Below are 19,160 nucleotides of genomic sequence, written 5' to 3' on the forward strand. Positions count from 1 at the left end.
TTTGCTCCCTTTTTCTATTTTTAGTTTCTTTTTTCTTTTTTTTAATCTTCACCTGAGTATATTTTTTTCCATTGAATTTCAGGAAGAGTGGAAGGGAGAGGGGGAGACAGTGAGAGAGAAACATCAATGTGAGAGAGATACATTGATTGGTTGCCTCCTGCAGGCTGACCAGGGCCAGGGATTGGGCCTGCAACGGAGGTGCATGTCCTTGACCGAATCAAACCCAAATCCTCGATCCTTCCATCAGTGGGCCACGCTCTAACCACTGAGTCGAACTGGATAGGGCTATTTTTAGTTTATTAATTTTCATGTTCCAGGAATCTTTTGTAGAGACCCACAAGATCTCTTCCTACAGAAGTTAAGAGTACTGGTTACTTTTTAAAAATTTTAATTCTGATAGAACATGTTAGCTTTCAAGCTTAAAACAAATGAGGTCAAGTGGCTGACTTTTAGCATCAAAATAATAAGTGGAAATGAAAATTGCAGTTCTGACATGGATATCTAATCTGAAAATGGGGACATTGGAGAGAAACCTTTTGGGCAGCAAGAGATTTACATTCTCTGCTAATTGGACAACAAAAGTCTTTGTTGATATCAATGCAAGGAAGTCAAATGTTAGCCTAACTATAATGAAAACTGCCCTAGAAACAGAGCCTTCAATTTTTAAAAACCACCTACATACACTTTCATAGAATTTCATTTATCGCACTGCACTCCCTGAGTAACAGATCATGCTTTTAGGAGCTCCTCTTATAAGCTACAGTTGAAACATTATTTCACACCATTGGAAAGCAATGCAAAGCTCCCTTATGAAAGGAGACCAATTAATGAAATACTGAGTAAACAAATTTGGCTTTATTTGGAAAAAATGACTAATATTTTATTAATAAGACTATCTTTTCTTATACATAAGATTCTATATGGCTCTGGTAAGCAGCTCCATTTTATTTTGACAGAGATGTAGTATAAATACATTCACTAAATAAAATAATGTGTCAGGTTTAGTTTGCCTTCCAACTTTCCCAAATAAAAAAAAATTGTTCATAATGCTGAAGAGTGATAAACTTTTAAGTGATAATCAAAGATGGCGATATTATTTTAAATACACGATCATACATAATTGTCTATTGTATTTAGAAGGGAAACCCTGGGCTGCATATCATATTTCCTAATCAACTGTTGGCTTGCCGAAGCCAAATAACTTAACTCTTGAGGGCCCGCTTTCCCCTTTCACTTGAGAAGAGCTGTAACATGATGCATGACCCAGTTTGTGGGCCTACTCCATCCAGATGCTTTAAGAAAAAAATGCACTGTGGGCAGAACTGATATTGAGCAACTATTTCTGAATAATAATACCAAGCTCTCTAGATTAATGACATAAAGATTTATATTTCTGGACAGAAACATGTCAAATTAAAGAATGATGAATTCTGCCTGGGCTGCATGGCTCAGTGGTTGAGCATTGATCTATGAACCAGGAAGTCATGGTTTGATTCCTGATAAGGGCACATGGCCGGGTTGTGGGCTCGATACCCAGTGTAGGGCATGCAGGAGGCTGCCAATCAATGATTCTCTCTTATCACTGATGTTTCTCTCTCTCTCCTCCTCTCTTTTCCTCTCTAAATTCATTTAAAAAAAGAATGAATTCTTGGTAAGCATGCTCTCACTTTCGCTTACTGTGCCCACGGCACACATTACTCATTCATTCTGCCATTCTGTTTCATGAGCTGCCACTTGACTTGATGAGTTTTTGAGCTACAGTTTCAATAGATTGTAGATCACATGTAAGATGAAACGTATTCATCATGCATTGTGAAGCAAGCAAAATCTAGCAAGAGAGTTCTGTGGGATGTTGTAAGTAGGTATGTCTCAACAATGCCTGGATTTTAAGTGAAGGGTAAAACTAGGTTTTTTGAATCCTACATTTTCAAAGGAAATAGAGAATGAAGAAGTCCTGGGTTATGTTGTCTTTTCTGCTCCAGTTTTATGAGTAAATGGGCCTTTTGTTCCTATGGAGATCCTGGAGGGGGGGGCGGAGGGGGGGGAGCCAAGCAAGTGGGGCTCCGATGTCCTAACCCGTGTTTCAATCTCTGTATAAATATATACAGTAAACTATTTCACAGAATTTTCTTCCCTAGAAAAATGCTAACATGGTGTAAGCAGAAAATCCAGAAGCACTGGAAGCAGCCCCAGTGATTAATCTCAATAAGGGCTGTGGGACTATTGGCTTCCTTATGGAAAAAGCAAAACTCCTCTTCTCATTTATCTCCATATGAAGAGCCAACAGACTCACAGCTCTTAGTGAACAACCCACATTCCCCACCTCCCCTCTTATCCACCAGGGCCCTCGTGGGTCCTGCTCTGGAATCTCTGTCCTATCCCAGTGTCTATTTGTCTATCCCTGTGATCATGCATACTATCCTACTGAATGCAACTTTATAAGCCTACCTGTTCATGGCAAGTTCGTCCAACCTTTGTCCTCTTCAGAATTGTCCTGGCTATTTGGGGGCTTTGTGCTTCCATACGAACTTTAGAATCAGCTTGTCAAGTTCTGTTATGAATCCTGATGGTATTTGGATTGTATTTCCTTTGAATGTACAGATTAGGAGGTAATTTACATTTTTATAATGTTGAGACTTTCTGTGCATGAACATGATATATCTGGCCACTCATCACATCTACTCCTATGTCTTTCAAAAATCTTGCCTTGTGAAAAATCTCAAAGTTTAGGATGATCTTAGCTACAGGTGAATTATTTGCTTGATGATACTCTGCGCTGCTCTAGCCAGACTGTATGTGACTTGGGAATTTTCAGTTCCGTTCCATGCTGTTCCCACCTGGAGGTGCTCTCCTTGCTGTCTCCCCAATGGGATGAAGTCCCAAGGTCCACAGTGTTAACCTGCTTCGGGCTCTCTTTCTCACTCTCTTACTCATCTTTCCTGTGATCACATCCTTATAAACCATGTGTACTTTCATCTTTGCCTCAGGGTCTGCTTCTGGAAAATCCTTGACTAGTATTAAATCTGCTTCCATGCCAAATGTAATAAAATCTAATTCTCAGAACCTGAAAGCAAAAACAAAACGAACAAAAAAACTCCTTCCGCTTTAACTTCCAGGTGGGGTCATTTGGGGGAAGAGCACAGGCTTTGGGGCCTGATGCTTGAAGACTAGCTTCCCAAGCTTTTCACTGTATGGCCCCTATACACCTCTGTCTTTCACCTACATGAAAACAGTAATTTAAACCGCATAACATTGTTCTGATCACTAAATGATGTGCTAAATCTTGCATTCATTCCACAGATATCTATTTTTCCAAGCATAACTCATGTAAGGGACATAATTAAGTAACTGGCACCAACTGGTGTATGATAAATGGAAACTATGGTTAATTGTGGTACCAGGACGAATGAGAGGCAGAACAAATCTTGGCGACCTCAGGACAAACAGTGACCTTTGGTAGTAGGGACATGCATCTGTCATAGGTGTACAACTGGACTCTTCATGCTCTGTGTCTTGGGGTGAACCTTTGAAGGCAGACAGATCTGGGTTCAAATACCCTGTGTATCAGCTGAGTGACCTGGTAAACTTCCCTGGGGCTATCTGTGCAATGGGGATCATGATGCCTAAAGGACTGGTGAGGAGCCAACGAGACGAGGACATGCAGGCCAGGCCTTCAGCAATGTTCCTTTAAAAATCTTCCTTCCTGAGGAGCTCCTGGTTGCTGCCTACTGAGTACATGGTATCACTTTCCCCTGACAAGACAGCATGTCCCATCCAAGGGTATTTAGAAAAGTCTGATCGGTAGACACCGTTCCGTCCAATTCTCCAGAATTCACAGAATACTGCTTTTTACACATTTAATTTAGGATCTTGCTATCCATTGTCTAGGAAAATTTCTAGAATGTAGCTTTAGAGAAAAACCTACTGAGGCCAAGTTTGAAAGCTGGGGGATGGGTCAATTTTTTCAGTCTTAAGCAATCTTAAGAAGACAACTGGCCCTAGCCGGTTTGGCTTAGTGGATAGAGCATTAGCCTGCAGATGGAAGGTTTCCGGGTTTGATTCTGGTCAAGGGCACATGCCTGGGTTGCGGGCTCAATCCCCAGTGGGGGGCATGCAGGAGGCAGCCAATCAATGATTATCTCTTACTGAGGTTTTTTTTTTCTCTCTCTCTTCCTCTCCCTTCCTCTCTGAAATCAATTTAAAAAAAGAAGAAGAAGAAGACAACTGCCTGGCCAGCATGGCTCAGTGGATGAGCATTGACCTATGAACCAGGAGGTCAGGGTTTGATTCCTGGTCAGGGCACATGCCCAGGTCGTGGGCTGGATTCCCCAGTAGGGGGCCTGCAGGAGGCAGCTGATCATTGATTCTCATCATTGATGTTTCTCTCTCTCTCTCTCTCTCTCTCTCTCTCTCTCTTCCTCTCTGAACTCAATAAAAAATATATTTTTTAAAAAAGATAAAGATAATTAAGTGAGGAAGAAAGAAGATGGGTTTTAGAGTCAGATGGCCTTGATTTTAATTTCAATTCTGTCATTTTCTAGTTAGATGTGATCTTGGGCAGAATGCTTAATAACTGACCTTCAGTTGTTTGTTTGTTTGTTTGTTTTTCCGGTAAAATGCTGAAACAATCCCCTTTTGCAGTATTAGTAAGATTAAATCAGGTAATTGGGAAAACACATGTGTATAAAATGCCCAGTTTAGTGCCTAGCACATAGTCAATGTTCAATGACAGTAAATGGTAATAACCGCTATTATGCAGCTAGTGTATAACTTGGAAATATTTACTTTAGCCTTTCCTTAAACTAAGGCTTACTAGTCTAAGGTATGGAATATCTGTGGGAAATCTGTCTTCTAATACTGTGGTGCTCAACTTTTAGAAGTTTAATGTTCAAACAACCTGCATTTTTATATATTTTATTTATCGACTAGAAGCCCAGTGAATGACATTCATGCACTCGGGGGGGAGAGGGGAGGGTCCCTCAGCCCAGACTGCACCCTCTCGTAGTAGTAGGACATCCCCCGAGGGGTCCTTAGCGCTACTGCAGCGGCAAGAGAGGCTCCCACCACTGTCGCTGCTCTCGCCAGCTGTGAGCCGGCTTCTGGCTGAGCGGAACTCCCTCTGTGGGAGCGCACTAACCACCAGGGGGCAGCTCCTGCATTGAGCATCTGCCCCCTGGTGGTCAGTGCGCGTCAGAGCGACTGGTCATTCCCCTGTTCGGTCGATTTGCATATTAGCCTTTTATTATATAGGATTAAAATCCATAAACTTCCTTTCCTGTACCAAATTCAGACTTGTACCAGAGAGCCACGTCAGTTTTTTTTTTTTTTTTTTTTTTTTTTTTAATATCGTGCTGCTTGCCCATGGGTTTCAGCAGCAATGACATCGCTGTCTGCAAAGCAGCATATAATTATCAGTGACCTGAGTAGCTTACTGTATTTTCTCTCCACATTTTATAAATATGAACAGAAAGTGGAAAAAATATATGGTTCTAGTGATAAGCACAGATTTAAGAAGGAAATCATTCTACACGCTGAAAGCAGCAGGTCTTTAACCTTGGCTTGGCGTTCTATTGACTTAAGCTGGTTAACTACGGTGAAAACGAAACAGAACTCTGGAATGAGTAATTGACACTGGCACTTGGGCCTTAAAGGCAAGGGATACCGGGGGCTTTTATAATATTCTTCAAATTCTTGAAATGAAAGCTCCCTTATAATATGCATGACTACTGCTCAATATTCACATGGTAGGCTTTCACATCACTTTCAGCGATGTACCGTATTTACCAATAAGAAACTGCCTACATTTCTCAAAAGCCTAATTGAGAATGGGAAGTTTCTTGGTTTTGTTATGGAATTATAACAACTCTTGTGGTAACACGGATCACATCAGCTAAGTCAAAGTTCTGATGGCCAATTTCCCATTTTGATTCATAAAATCTGTAGCATTTATCATTAATTAACCATTTATGTAGTAGACTAAGTTATTAAAAGCATGAGTTCCACGGCGGTGGGGGTGGGGGATGGGGAGAGGATACAAAAGGAGTTTGTGTGTAAAGAAAATAATCAGAAAAGATTGGAAACCGAATGGGCACAGCAACAAACCTAGCTGGGCAACTTTGTAAATCAAGCGGCCGCTATTAACTTGAGCTACAGAGATGGGTCAGGGCTGACTGGTGCAATTATGTCTCTGTAGGAATTTGATCTCTTTGAGATAAAAGTTCTCACTTCAGCCTTCACTGAGGCCTGTGCCCATGATGCTCCTGTGAATGAAGTAGGTTTGCTCCAAACACACTGATTAGGAAGCAGACCCCTGTCTGGGTAGCCTATACCCCAAGTTATGTTTCCTATGTAGTTTGGCATCATCTTGCAGGTACTACTGACTTTCCCCCCTCCTTTGATTAGAGGTGGTGGCGGGGAACATAGAAAGGAGCAGCATTGATTTCAGATGCCTCTTTTTGGATCAATAATGTATTCTTCCACAGAGTGATGCTATTTTGACAGGCAGGACCATTTTTACCTGATTCAGGGGAAAAGGCCCATCTGCTTTTTTTCCTCTCTGACCTTTAGTGGGTTGATGCTGCCTGTCTTTTCTTTTAATAAATTGCAACACAGCTCTTTTATTAAAAGAATCCATTAAGCATGACTTAGCGCTGTAGCAAAACGACAAAAACCAGTTAACTGGCACAGCTCTTGCAGGTTTGTATGAAAATTTTAGCATAAAAGGGTGATTCTCCAATTTCCTGAGAGGCACTTTTCTCTTGATACTGTCTCTCCACCCCCACTTCTATTTAGTCTTCATTTTAATGACATCATTAAAAGGGACTTGGATGTCTTCTCCTTTAAAACAGTGTAAATAAAATTATTTATTTTGGTAACAAATAAAACAGTAGTACTTGAAGTGTTTGCTATCAGCTTTAAAATGTTACTGACAAAACTTAAGAATCACAGGGAGTCATAGTCTACACGAGATTTAGGTTTCAAAGTTGACATGTAAAATGTACCAACTGTCAAAGTTACCAGTGCAAATTCATTATACACTATGGGATCATCTTATAATAAGTCCAGAACAACCATGGTGGCAGAAAAGATCACCATGATCACCAAGTAGCGCAGTTATTTTGTGTTTAGGTGCCATGGTGTTAGAAAAACAAGAGCATCTTTAACTATTGGGATCACTCCAGTCTGTGAGACCTTCACCCATGAGAGTCATAAAGAGAGTGAAATGAACGCCTGAGGGACCAGTAGCTCGGGCCTCCCAGTGACCCACGGACCTGGCAAAGGATGACTGACTGGGAAGGTGGCCACCATTGCTCACACAGTTAACTGTTGATTTTATTTTGCAATTTGCTGAATATTGTACCGTTAAATTTACAGATTGCAAAAACAATGAGCCATGGACTATTAGAATTTAAAAACAAATGTGATTTTTTTTTCTGGAGCTATACCCAGCTAATTTCAAGAGGCTACAGACAAGTAAACAATCAGCACGTTTGGTATTTCAGAGATTTGGGAATCCAATGGAGCTTGATCTCTTTACCCTCTACTCCCTGCTAGTACTCTTTTTTTATTGATTTTTTTTAGAGAGAGAGGAAGGGAGAGGCATAGAGGGAAATATCAATGAGAGAGAAACATCAGCTGCCTCCTGCATGCTCCCTATTGGGGATCGAGCCCAAAACCTGGGCATGTGCCCTGACTAGGAATCAAACCTGTGACCTCGTGGTTCATGGATTGATGCTCAACCATTGAGCAACACTGACTGGGCCCTGCTAGACTCTTGTTAGAACCATGGATCTAGCAGTTTTACTGAGGTTCCCTGGATCCAGCGATGTTCAGCCCTTCCCTGATGGCTGCATGCAGTTTGCCTGCATTTATGAAATGACTCAGCATCTAATTCCACATATAAAGATCCAAGAAACATAACAATGAGTGGTAGTATCATTCACTCATTCAGCTTTCTCAGGACCCCAGGTGGTGGGACCCTAAATGCGAAGGCCTGGGAACTGTCATAATGCAATCACATTGAGTCACGGAGAGAGGTCACTCTGGGCAGGAGACTTTGGGTAGGAGGCTGAGAAATCTTGAAAAAGATACCAACCCAGGAAAAATGACTAAAGGCGGTCTCTCCTCATTTGGGGGCAGATGTTGTGGAAGAAGGTATTTTCTTAGTTATTCTCTATCTTCACCTTGTCACCTCCGCTGGAATATGAGCTCCTTAAGTGCACAGGTGTTGCCTGTTTTTATTCAGGTATTGTATTTCCACCTAGCTTACCTCACTCAGTGTCTGACCAATGGTACATGCTGGCTGCACATTTTAAAAGTATGTTGAAGGGTAAAGGTTATGAGCAGAGAAGGAAAGGCAATCACATACACAGTAGTTTAAGTTACCACTCCCTTCCTGCCACATTGTATGTGTGCCACTCAGAACCTCCCTCCAATCAGCATCTCCCTGCTTTCTTAGCTACCGCCCCACCACATCTCTGATAGTCTAGGGCTAAACTCTGGGGCCCACTGACTTCATCACAGTACAATGAAGTTTTATTGCAATGAAAATATATTCAAAGGCACTGAATTACAGAACGTGATAGTTGTAGAGGTTTTCCGTTTTAATAAAAAAAAATAACATTCTTTAAATACCCTTGTATGCAACTGGAGGTTAAAACTGTAATTCCAGATTTAAGATGGATATGTCTGCATAATTTCACAAAATAAGCCCTTTAAACATTGGTTCTCATGGTGAGACGGTGGCTAACAACCATCTTAATCTCTTAGTCAGTCTATCTACCTGAGAGCCTCTTGTATCTGTGGAGTTTTAGTAAGCTGGTCCCATATTTCTGGCTTCCAAATCACACCATACCTTCTAATCTTTATTCAACTATAACCTTGGCCTCAGATCAAGATGTGCTCCTATTTTGCCACTGTTGTGGTCCTTCTTTCAGCATCAGATCCTCTAATTTACTGTCTTTGGGTGGTTGAGTACCCAATGGTGACATTAACTCACTGTGACCCCTTCTAACTTATTTGGATTTTGTTATTGACCCTCAGCCTCTTCATTCTTTGCTTCTTATATGCCTCATCTGGCTGAGAAGTTGACATCATGCACTGAAGATGCATTCATGTCCTACCCTTGCTCACTGACCTCCTAGCTATGCATCTTTGATATCTTGTCAATCGCTTGGATTCTGGAAGATGGTCATTTGAATCTGTTTCATCTGATGCTGACGTGATAGCATTTAGGGGGAAAAGATACAATGGAAAAGGTTCAACTGGTTACCATCCACCAAATTTGGATTAGGTCTGGTTATAAAATTCTCAAGGTGAGTTCATAATGATTATCAGTGACATTAGCGCTTTCCATTGTTTGGCTTCTTTTGTTCAACATTCTTTAAGATTTATTCATGTGGTTGCAGGTAGTTGTAGACTCTACATCCTCATGGCTGTCTTCTATTTCACTGTGTATATACCACATGCATTTCTGTTTGGGTGTCTACATCAGAATAGAATTGCTAGGTAATAGGGTATCCATATGTTCATTTTTTAGGAGATAATGCCAGTTTTCCAAAGTGACTGTACCGAATGTCTCATCTACCAGCAAAGTATGAGAATGCAATTGTACTACACCCTCACTAGCACTTGCATTTTCTGTCTCTTGCTCTAGCCATTTGGTGGGTGTCATTTCATTATCTTTTATTTTGATCCAAATATCTGGAGTATATGATAGAAATTCCTTGGAGGTACTTTAAACTGGTATCTCTTCATGATCTGGGCAGTTAGCTTTTACAGTGTCTTTTAAGTAGCATTGAGTCTCTCTCCGTCTACTTCTCTCCTTTTAAAAGACAAGATGCTTCATAAATCAGGAATAAAGTTACTTGAGCCACTTTATAGTTACTTTATTTCAGCCTTAAAATTAACATAAAGACACAATAACCTGGTGCTCCTTATTTAAATTAACTCTAAAATAGTAAATAGTCTTATTCTAAACCGTACTCTAACTTGGAGACTTTAAAGATCTCATTGTACCAACAAATTGTCCTATAACTTCTATAATGGCCGTTGATGAAAAGCAGTAATAGCTGACCTCAAAGCTACCTCTTTGTGTGTTTTGGTGCCTTGAAACCCACTTTAACCCCACTGGGGGATGAATAGCGAACCCTGCCTCTATGTGTGAAATCATGGACAGCAGTAAGAGAAACATAGGCTATACATTCACTGTCTTCATGGGTCTCTCTCAGAAATGGGAAAACATGATCAATCCACATGTAAAAATTAGAGAAAAATAAAAATGAGTATGTGATCAATCATTAAATAGATGCCCTAATTATAATTGCTAGAGTCATTGATAATATTTTATTATGCTGTATTGTAAATTTTTGTTTGTTTCCACACTAGACATAAGGTCCATGAAGACATAGACCACACCTATCTCCTTAATGACTGTATTCTCAGTGCTAGTATAGGGCCTGATAGTATAGTGCTCAAAAATATTGATTTATGAGATCAAATGAGAGGAAGATAAAATATGAGTTAGAATATGTAGCTAGGGAATAATAAGATTTAAGTAGGCACAAAAGAGAAGGAGGGTTTTCTGGCTGAGAGCACGTACCTTTACATTTGTGTTTCCTTTTGTTGCTATAATCATTTGTGTGTTTTTAATTCACATAATTATCTCAATTAATTCCCCCAGATGACCATATAAGTTTATGGGACTCAATGAAATTAATCAGGTATTCAAAAGATCTAACCTTGTTCACAAACAAAATCATTAACTCTAGAGACTGCAAATAGAACATTAAAAACAAAGAGATAAGTGGAGAGGTGAACCCTCCAGGGGAGCTTCCATCTGGAATCTGGACAAGGAAGGGTGAGGATCAGAGCGGGAGAGGAGTTCAGCACCCGTGCTTTACTGGGAATTACAAATGCTTGACATCAGGTGGGAATCTGAAGCTGGGCTCCCTGCTTGAACCCAGGAGGGAACATGAGTCTTCTTAGCTTGTCAAAGGAGAAACAAAGAGGTTGTGTTGCCCATTGCTTGGGACTACAGTTATGGCCTAGGGAGAACACACACTCAGCTTGTAAACAGTAACTAAGCCCAACGTCACTGCTTGGGGGCTTGGATTTTGGCTATTCCCGATATCACCATGGAGCAGGAGCATAAGCCCCTATTAAAGATTTGGTTGGACTGGGAGTCCTAGGTGGGGTGGAGAGCTGAGTAGAAGCACCACCAGAATCTTTAGATAAGGAGGAGAGAAGAGAGTGGTATGGAAGGAGGGAGAGAAATAGAGGAAAGTCTCAAAAGAAGTAAATATACATTAAATGTTCAAAGTACAAGGACATTTAATACTAGGTAAATGTAAAGAGGAATATAATGAACAAAAAAAAAGAGAAAACTATAGTTCATTCTCAGAACTGAACATAAAAAATTGAAATAGAATGGGTACAAATTGTATTACCAATGTATTTTCAAAGACCACTAGGAATACAATGATGCTTCAACACAGAAAATCTATGAGTATAATCTATCACACAAATAGATTAAAGGAATGAAACTAGACTATTATCTCAATAGATGCAAATACTTGATATATTTCAACACACAATCTTGATTTTTAAAAAGATCTGTTAGCACCTATTGTATTTGCAAGGTGGAAATACCATGTAAAGGTATTTCTGCACATCCCTTCCTACTCCCATGTCCAGTGATGTCATGTTGGTTACTCGAAAATGGCCATGACAGGCGTATTTACATGAAATAAATCAATAAATACTACAAATCAAGGCTTGATTTAATGTCTTGTTGGTTGTTTAGAATTTAACAAAGGATGTAGAAAATAGTAATGATGCATATTAAGCAACAAGAAGTGTTGTGTCTATAGCTGTTATACTGTGACTAGCATAGACACTCGAGGAAGTGTTCCATAGAATTAAACGCTGTTACCCAACTTCACAAAGAAGTCGTTCAAATTACAGATGAGCAAGTGGATCTGTAACATGCATCTTGGTTGTTTCACTTTGTCCTACTCATTAAGATAAATAAAAATATCCACCACATCTCTGTGTAAACTACACTTACCCATCCGTTGCAGCCGTAGGTTGGCTACAGATACAGGAGTTCAGCAAAACTCAAGGAAAGCATTTTGTGAGAATCAGTCGGCCAAATGGAATTCTTATTAATTACGTATTTTATTATTATTTTATTATTTGTAAGTTGTATTCCACACAGCCATTAATCAATAAACTTTATAAGTATATTATGTATGTAATTATTTTTCCAGAAGAAGGCTGGAAAGGCCACATTGAAATTACATAGGAAATGAAACTGTTGGAGACAGAAAATAGCAGTCTAGTAATTTATTAATCCTGGAGAGGTGGGCATTGCTAGGAGAGAAGAGGTAAATGAGGAAAAAGGCAACACAAACGAGGATTTTTTAAATAGAGAGCAGTGGCAGGAGAGAGGCAAGTGTTTTGTGCCGTTACCAGGAGGGATATGGGTAAAGAAATCTTTGTATATTTTGCTGTGAAATGTACTATAATTCCCCTTTGAGGGACTTTAGTGAAAATGTACATTGTTTTCATCTGTTTAGATGTTCGTGTTCTTTCGAATAAATACCTAAACTTAGATGGGCCATGAAGCCGTTGAATTATGTTTAGATTACACAAGGTAATTTGATAATGAAATTATGTAGAGTTAATCTGGGTTCACTGTAAACAAATTATGCCAAACTCACGTTAGGATAGGGTAGTCACACCAATATGCCTTGAGAATAACAACAAAAGCAACAATAATACAACTGTTACTATGATTAAATATTATTTTTATGTTATTGGTAACCATTCTGTATTCTGGATTTATGGATTAATGAACTTAATAACAACACCCTTATGAGGCAGACAGACATAATATATCTTCATCTTACACATCAGAAAGCAGACCCTGGGAAGTGGAGTAACTCCAAAGAACAGAGGTCTAGTATGATCAGACACCAGGCACTCAAGCTCCAAAAGTGGCCCTGTTAGCGTGTTACCAGTGCTAAGCTACAAACGCACCAAGCAGTAGCAATACGGAAATGTTCTTCATTTCTAAGAATTGATTTCACTGATATCACAGACATTACTCTAAAGATAGCTCTCTGTCAGGCATTTGGAAAGCTGCCTGTGTCTGATTTCGTTGTCTAATTCCATAAAAGCATTTATTGAGCATCTGGTTGTTCAACAGAATGTTGCAGACATTTCAGGAGAGACGGAGATGAATAAAACATGATTCCACCGCTGAGGAGCTTAAAATACAGATACTCACTGCTTTTATCGCTCTTTTAAATGAAGTCAAGAGACAAATCAAATATGTCATAAAACTTGGACAGGATTTAAAATAATTTAAATTCAAAAAAGCTCCTGTTTTCACCAAGATTTTGTAACTAAGAAGCATCACAGGGACAAACACAAAGGTTTGCGTTACATTCAAAACCAAGTGCATAAATACACGACTGGAAAAAAACATCTGCTTTTATGGCAGCTTTTATATAACGTATCTAGAGGTTTTAGGGTTAACCTCAGGACTAAAGTGCTACTAAAATCTGTGAGGTGCTCGTAGGTTATAGTGATAGAAATAACATGACCGGGATGAGACGAGAGCTTTTTGTTCCAGGCGCTGTGATAGTCAGCCATCGTGGCAGTAGTCTCTGAGGTTCGGGCTGTGACATTAAGAGGGACATTGAAGACAGCGACTGGGACAAATGAAAAAGGACAACTCAACCAAGTCAAAGGAAGAATATCTGAGGGAACGGGGATGTTTAGCCTGGACAAGGAAGACTCAGAGTATAGGGAATCAGATTCCAAAGGATTTGGAGGATTGTCATATCAACCTCGGAGCTGCCTCAGAAGGCAAACCAACCAGTCCCCTTGAAGGTTATCTCAGGCTAGCAGGAGAAAGTTTGCAGGTTGAGCTATAAACAAGTGGACTTGGCTTCCCTGGGCTCCAGAAAGAGCTCCCAGAGAGGGTGTTGTGAGGAGGATGGCGTGGGGTGGGCTGTAGTCAAGTAATTTATTAATCCTAGAGAATTGGGCATTGCTAGGAGAGAAGAGGTAAATGAGGAAAACGGCAACACAAACGAGGATTTTTTTAGTAGAGAGCAGTGGCAGGAGAGAGGCAAGTTTTTTGTGCCGTTACCAGGAGGGATATGGGTAAAGAAATCTTTGTATATTTTGCTGTGAAATGTACTATAATTCCCCTTTGAGGGACTTTAGTAAAAATGTACATTGTTTTCATCTGTTTAGATATTTGTGTTTCGAAACTGCCCCAGGTTGAAAGCATCTTCCAACATTCAATCCCATGATTTCCAAAGGCACAAACAATTCCTGAAAACTTTAAAACATACGCACACAGGAAGAAGGTCATAGTTTCCCAGTATGCAAAAACTATGCAATTAACATGAGCAGTAATTATCTTTCTATTTCTCTTAGAGGCAAGTGACATTTAGGTCATGAAAGGAGAAGAAATAAGTGGCCTGTGCAATTGCCTGGATGCACAGAAAGCCACGAACTATGGGCCTGAGTCCTGGATTCCACTCCAGGGAGAACAGGGGGCTGTGTTGATATAAAGAAGTGAACAGAGAAGAAATACAAGGTTGATGCTGGGTGCAACTTTAATCCTCACCTGAGGATATTTTCCTATTGATTTTTAGAGAGAGTGGAAGGAAGGGGGAGAGACAGAGAGAGAGAGAGAAACATCGGTGTGAAAGCGACACATGGATTGGTTGCCTCCTGCACGGACCCTGACCAGGGCTGGGGATTGAGCCTGCAACCGAGGTATGTGCCCTTGCCTGGAATCAAAACCAAGACTCTTCAGTCCTAGGGCTGATGCTCTATCCACTGAGCTACACTGGCTAGGGTTGGATGCAACTTTAAGTCCTTCAGCACAATGCCCAGCAGTCATAAAATAAGCAAACACAGTGGCAAATCCTTTCCTGAGCTGATGACGGGAAACAGGACAAATGATTGTGGCCTAGATAAATGCTGCTTGGGAGCCCTGCCTCTGGAGTGCGGGCCACGGACCTCGCTGCAGAGAGCATTCGGCTTGAAGAAGAGGAGGGAAACGCAGCCGGAACGAGCGCAAGAATTCTGGGACAGGGATCTCCAGGTAACTTACAGAAACCAACTTGATGTTATTGGCAAGCGAACGTCGAGAGGTGGAGTATTTAGAGAGCATCCCACCAAGGCCAGAGGCAGCCACGCGGCCAGTGGAAGCAGCTGGGATGTTTAGCCTGGACAAGGCTCTACCCTTGCTGACTGCAGGGGGAAGAGGAAGGGACTGAGACCCAATCCAAGCAGAGCTCAGTGGAGAGTCAAGAAAGCTTCAAGGGAACAGACCTTGCCTAGCCGACCTCAGCCCCAATGAAATCCCTACCACGCCACGCAATTTATTAACAATTGTTTTTTCCCCCCTAACCAACCAGCTTCCACTAGTCTCAGGCATTCTTTCTGACTTATTTCATTAACATTTCCTTCTTTTTCTGGAGTGGTCGGAGCCCCAGGGAATCTCTCTCTCCTCCCTCCTCCCTCCCCTCCCCCACCAGTGGGGCATTGAATGAGAGCCAGAGTGTTGTCTGCGTAAAGAGAAATTGCAAAACCACAAATTGCAGAAAATCGTTACTGCCAAAACTCGAAAGGAACACACAATATCACCAGGCCTCTTAAAAAGCAATTGCGCATTTTACGGGCCTCGGGATAATTCAGGTCCATTTGGCAACTTTCTCACCCATACCACCCAGAAGACAATCCTCCTCCACCAGAGGCCATGGCCCCAAAGACTATGTGTGGTTGAAAAGAAACAAAAAAATGTGGGTTCGAGTCTTTCCAGGGGCCCAATGTGGCCCAGCGCGGTTCTGTTTTCTTCTATGATGCAGTGTTAATATTAAGGCCCAAAGTTTGCCCTCAGAGTCCCAGGGACTCCCACTAAAACAGAGGGAGCCTCCAGTAATCTGATCAAAAATCCCTAAAAGATACAAAACATTGTTGGATGGGAACATCTTTCTGAAACATCATCTGATGTGATCATCACAGCAACCCTTTGATGGAAGCAGGAACAGCTTTTCCTTTCCCCTCCTCCCACCCGTAATAAAGATTCTTAGAAACTAAGGGGTTAGTAACATTCCGCCAAAGCATCCAGTTTCTAAGGGGTTGATTGGGGACTCACACAGGAGCCTTCTGATTTTTGTTCCTGAGTTTCCTTCCATCACCCGCCCTCTTTCTCCTTGGAGGTACATCTACATCTATTCCTTCCTGACTTGGCTAAGACTATCCTCCATCAGTGGCCTTGGGATTTTATGGGGCCCTTACACTTTTCCAGGGCCTTTGCTTTGAAAGCTTCCTGCCATTCACCTAGATCAGGGCTCCTCTGAATGGGGTGCTGATGAGGTTGTTTCCATTTGCATTGGTTGTATAATGCAATCATCATTAGGAATAATGTCAGCCCCAGAAGGGGCTGATTCAGTCCGGTTGCCAAAAGGAACCCAAGTCACAGTTGCCTGGTGATTTTAATGTGTTTCCATGACTCCACGGGTCAGACCAAGTTTCTACCAGTTGTGCAGAGATGATGAGAAAGAGGTATGTAGACCCATTTTGTCTGGATAGTATAGAGTGGTCAGCAAACTGCGGCTCGCGAGCCACATGCAGCTCTTTGGCCCCTTGAGAGTGGCTCTTCCACAAAATACCACAGCCTGGGCGAGTCTATGTTGAAGAAGTGGCGTTAGAAGAAGTTTAAGTTTAAAAAATTTGGCTCTCAAAAGAAATTTCAATCGTTGTACTGTTGATATTTGGCTCTGTTGACTAATGAGTATGCCGACCATCTAGCCCACATGTTCTTCTCAGAATATTTACTAGTATAATAGGTCACCAACCACTTTGTATTTCCTGGAGAAAAAAATGTGAAAATAAAGCAATCACAAATTCACCCCTCTAAGGTGAAATGGCTGGCCTTCTCCCCTCCCTACCCCTCAAATCCGGGACAGTAAAGGTGCTTTCAACTAAAATTGTGACAAAGAGATCTTGAGGTAATTGTCATAAATGTGTTTCTAGTTGCATGTTTCCATAGAATGATTTAAAATGCTGCTTTAAATTGCCATCCATCTAATGTTCGCCATGAACACATAGCAACTATTTTTTAGTATTTAAAATTAAATCCTTAAAAAGCAGTAGTAAACCTACGTAAGCAGAAACTGTGTGATGAAAGAGCTGTGAAATAAACAAAGTAAACACAGACATGTTCTCCTGAACAGTTTTCACATTCAAGAGAGAAAATACGGTCAAAGGTTAACACGTGTACAAATAAAATACTCATGATAGCGCTGCTCATAAAAGTCTAACATGAACCCATCCATGTAAGCTGCTTAAAATATTCATAACATGCAGGTGTCTTGACAATGCAATACAGACCAAAGCAATATCATGCAGAGACCGACTTTCTAACATATCCCTGGGAATGCATAATACTTTGATGTAATATTTGAGGGGTTTAAGGGTGAATGTTTCTTGTGCTGATGTTTGAATATCTGTGTGTAGCACTGGGATCAATTTATTCTAGAGAGAATATAAACTTTATTTTTATTAAAAAGAGGCAAGAAGCATTCTCATACTCATTTCCAATTATTCCCAATCACTTAGACCAACCTCTAAAATACTCAAAACTCCCTGCTCAAACCCGGTGTAATTTTCTTGGGTCTTTAGAATAGAGGGAATTTGCAATTTGGGTACGGACACTGGGAATGCCAAGAGTAAAGAAACATAATAGATTCATTCTATAAAGAACACTGGTTTACAGAGCAGCCTCAATGCAATGCACACCGGGAAGAATTATCAAGATAATGGCAATGCTATTCAACCTGAAACAGCCTGTGACTGTGAGGAACAGCTGGGCAGAGAGTAATAAATTCGTCAGCCATAGGAGAGAATCTGAATATTCAAATGTTTGCTGTCCAAGGGTCATAATGTCTAAAAGAATATTGCCTAATTTTTCCTCTACACTTTATTTAAAAATATTTTAAAATTATTTTTATTGATTTCAGAGAGGAAGGGAGAGAGAGAAACATCAACGATTAGAGAAAATCATTGATCGGCTGCTTCCTGCACACCCCCTACTAGGGATCGAGCCCACAGCTCAGGCATGTGCCCTAGGCCGAAATCGAACCTGCAACCCTTCAGTCCATAGGCCAACACTCTATCCACTGAGCCAAACCGGCTAGGGCTCCTCTGCACTTTTTACTAGCTTTTTAGATGCAATATAGTTGCAGCCCTGATCAAGTGCAATCTGCCCTAATCAAGTGCAATCTGCTTCTCAAATGGTTTATAAAATGCTCCACAGTGCTATAAAAATCAAGAGTGTGGGAAGATTAGTTCCAATCATGGCCGTGTTTGTGAAGCCGGACTTTAAAAGTAGAACGATGTGAGAGGGAGCCTTAATGATTGGGAGGTTTTCAGGATGATAGCGGAGAAGAAGACATTGCAAGGAGGAAATGTACTTACATTTTGCTGCAGGTGAAGTGTCTGTCTTTAAAGGGTAGCCTCTGAAACAAAGAGAGAGAGAAAAGTGCATTACAAAATTGTACAGTAACCATTCAAAATGAAAAAGACAGTGAATTGCCCTTGAAGGTCCAGCACTTACTGAGAAAAATGAGAAATCTAGAGATGAAAACATACTTATTGGGAAACTTCTTGGAGGTACAAGAAGCTTTAGCCCAGAGAGAAAACATGGGAGTAACAGTAGTATCTCATTTCATGCTCAGCTCCCCGCCCTGCACATCTTAGAGTTTTGAGATGGCTCGAGGCTGACGTTGTCTCCCAGGTGTGATCCTGGTGAGAGGAAACCTGAGAGTCCCGCAGGGGTGGGCAAACTTTTGACTCGAGGGCCACAATGGGTTCTTAAACTGGACCGGAGGGACGGAACAAAAGCATGGATGGAGTGTTTGTGTGAACTAATATAAATTCAAAGTAAAGGAGCGGAGGAGAGAGCAAGAGAACCCTCCGCTCTTTCGGCTCCGCAGGCCAGATAGAACAGCCGAACGGGCCGGATCCGGCCCGCGGGCCGTAGTTTGCCCATGGCTGGTCTAGGGCCTCGTTCAATGGCTTAGAGCAGTGGTCGCCAACCTTTTGGACCTCACGGACCACCGGTTGCC

General features: G+C 41.1%; 1 protein-coding gene across 1 annotated transcript in view; it reads right to left on the bottom strand.

Moving 5' to 3' along the window:
* ANKFN1 (ankyrin repeat and fibronectin type III domain containing 1) overlaps positions 1-19,160 on the bottom strand; it is a 370,109-nt gene that overhangs the window by 208,470 nt on the left and 142,479 nt on the right. Inside the window, exon 2 of the mRNA XM_080680192.1 lies at positions 18,511-18,551. The gene's annotated coding sequence lies outside the window, so the exon portion shown is untranslated. The remainder of the gene's footprint in view (positions 1-18,510; positions 18,552-19,160) is intronic.

The sequence above is a fragment of the Plecotus auritus genome (genome assembly GCF_963455305.1).
Source record: "Plecotus auritus genome assembly, chromosome: 7".
Taxonomy (NCBI): Eukaryota; Metazoa; Chordata; class Mammalia; order Chiroptera; family Vespertilionidae; genus Plecotus; species Plecotus auritus.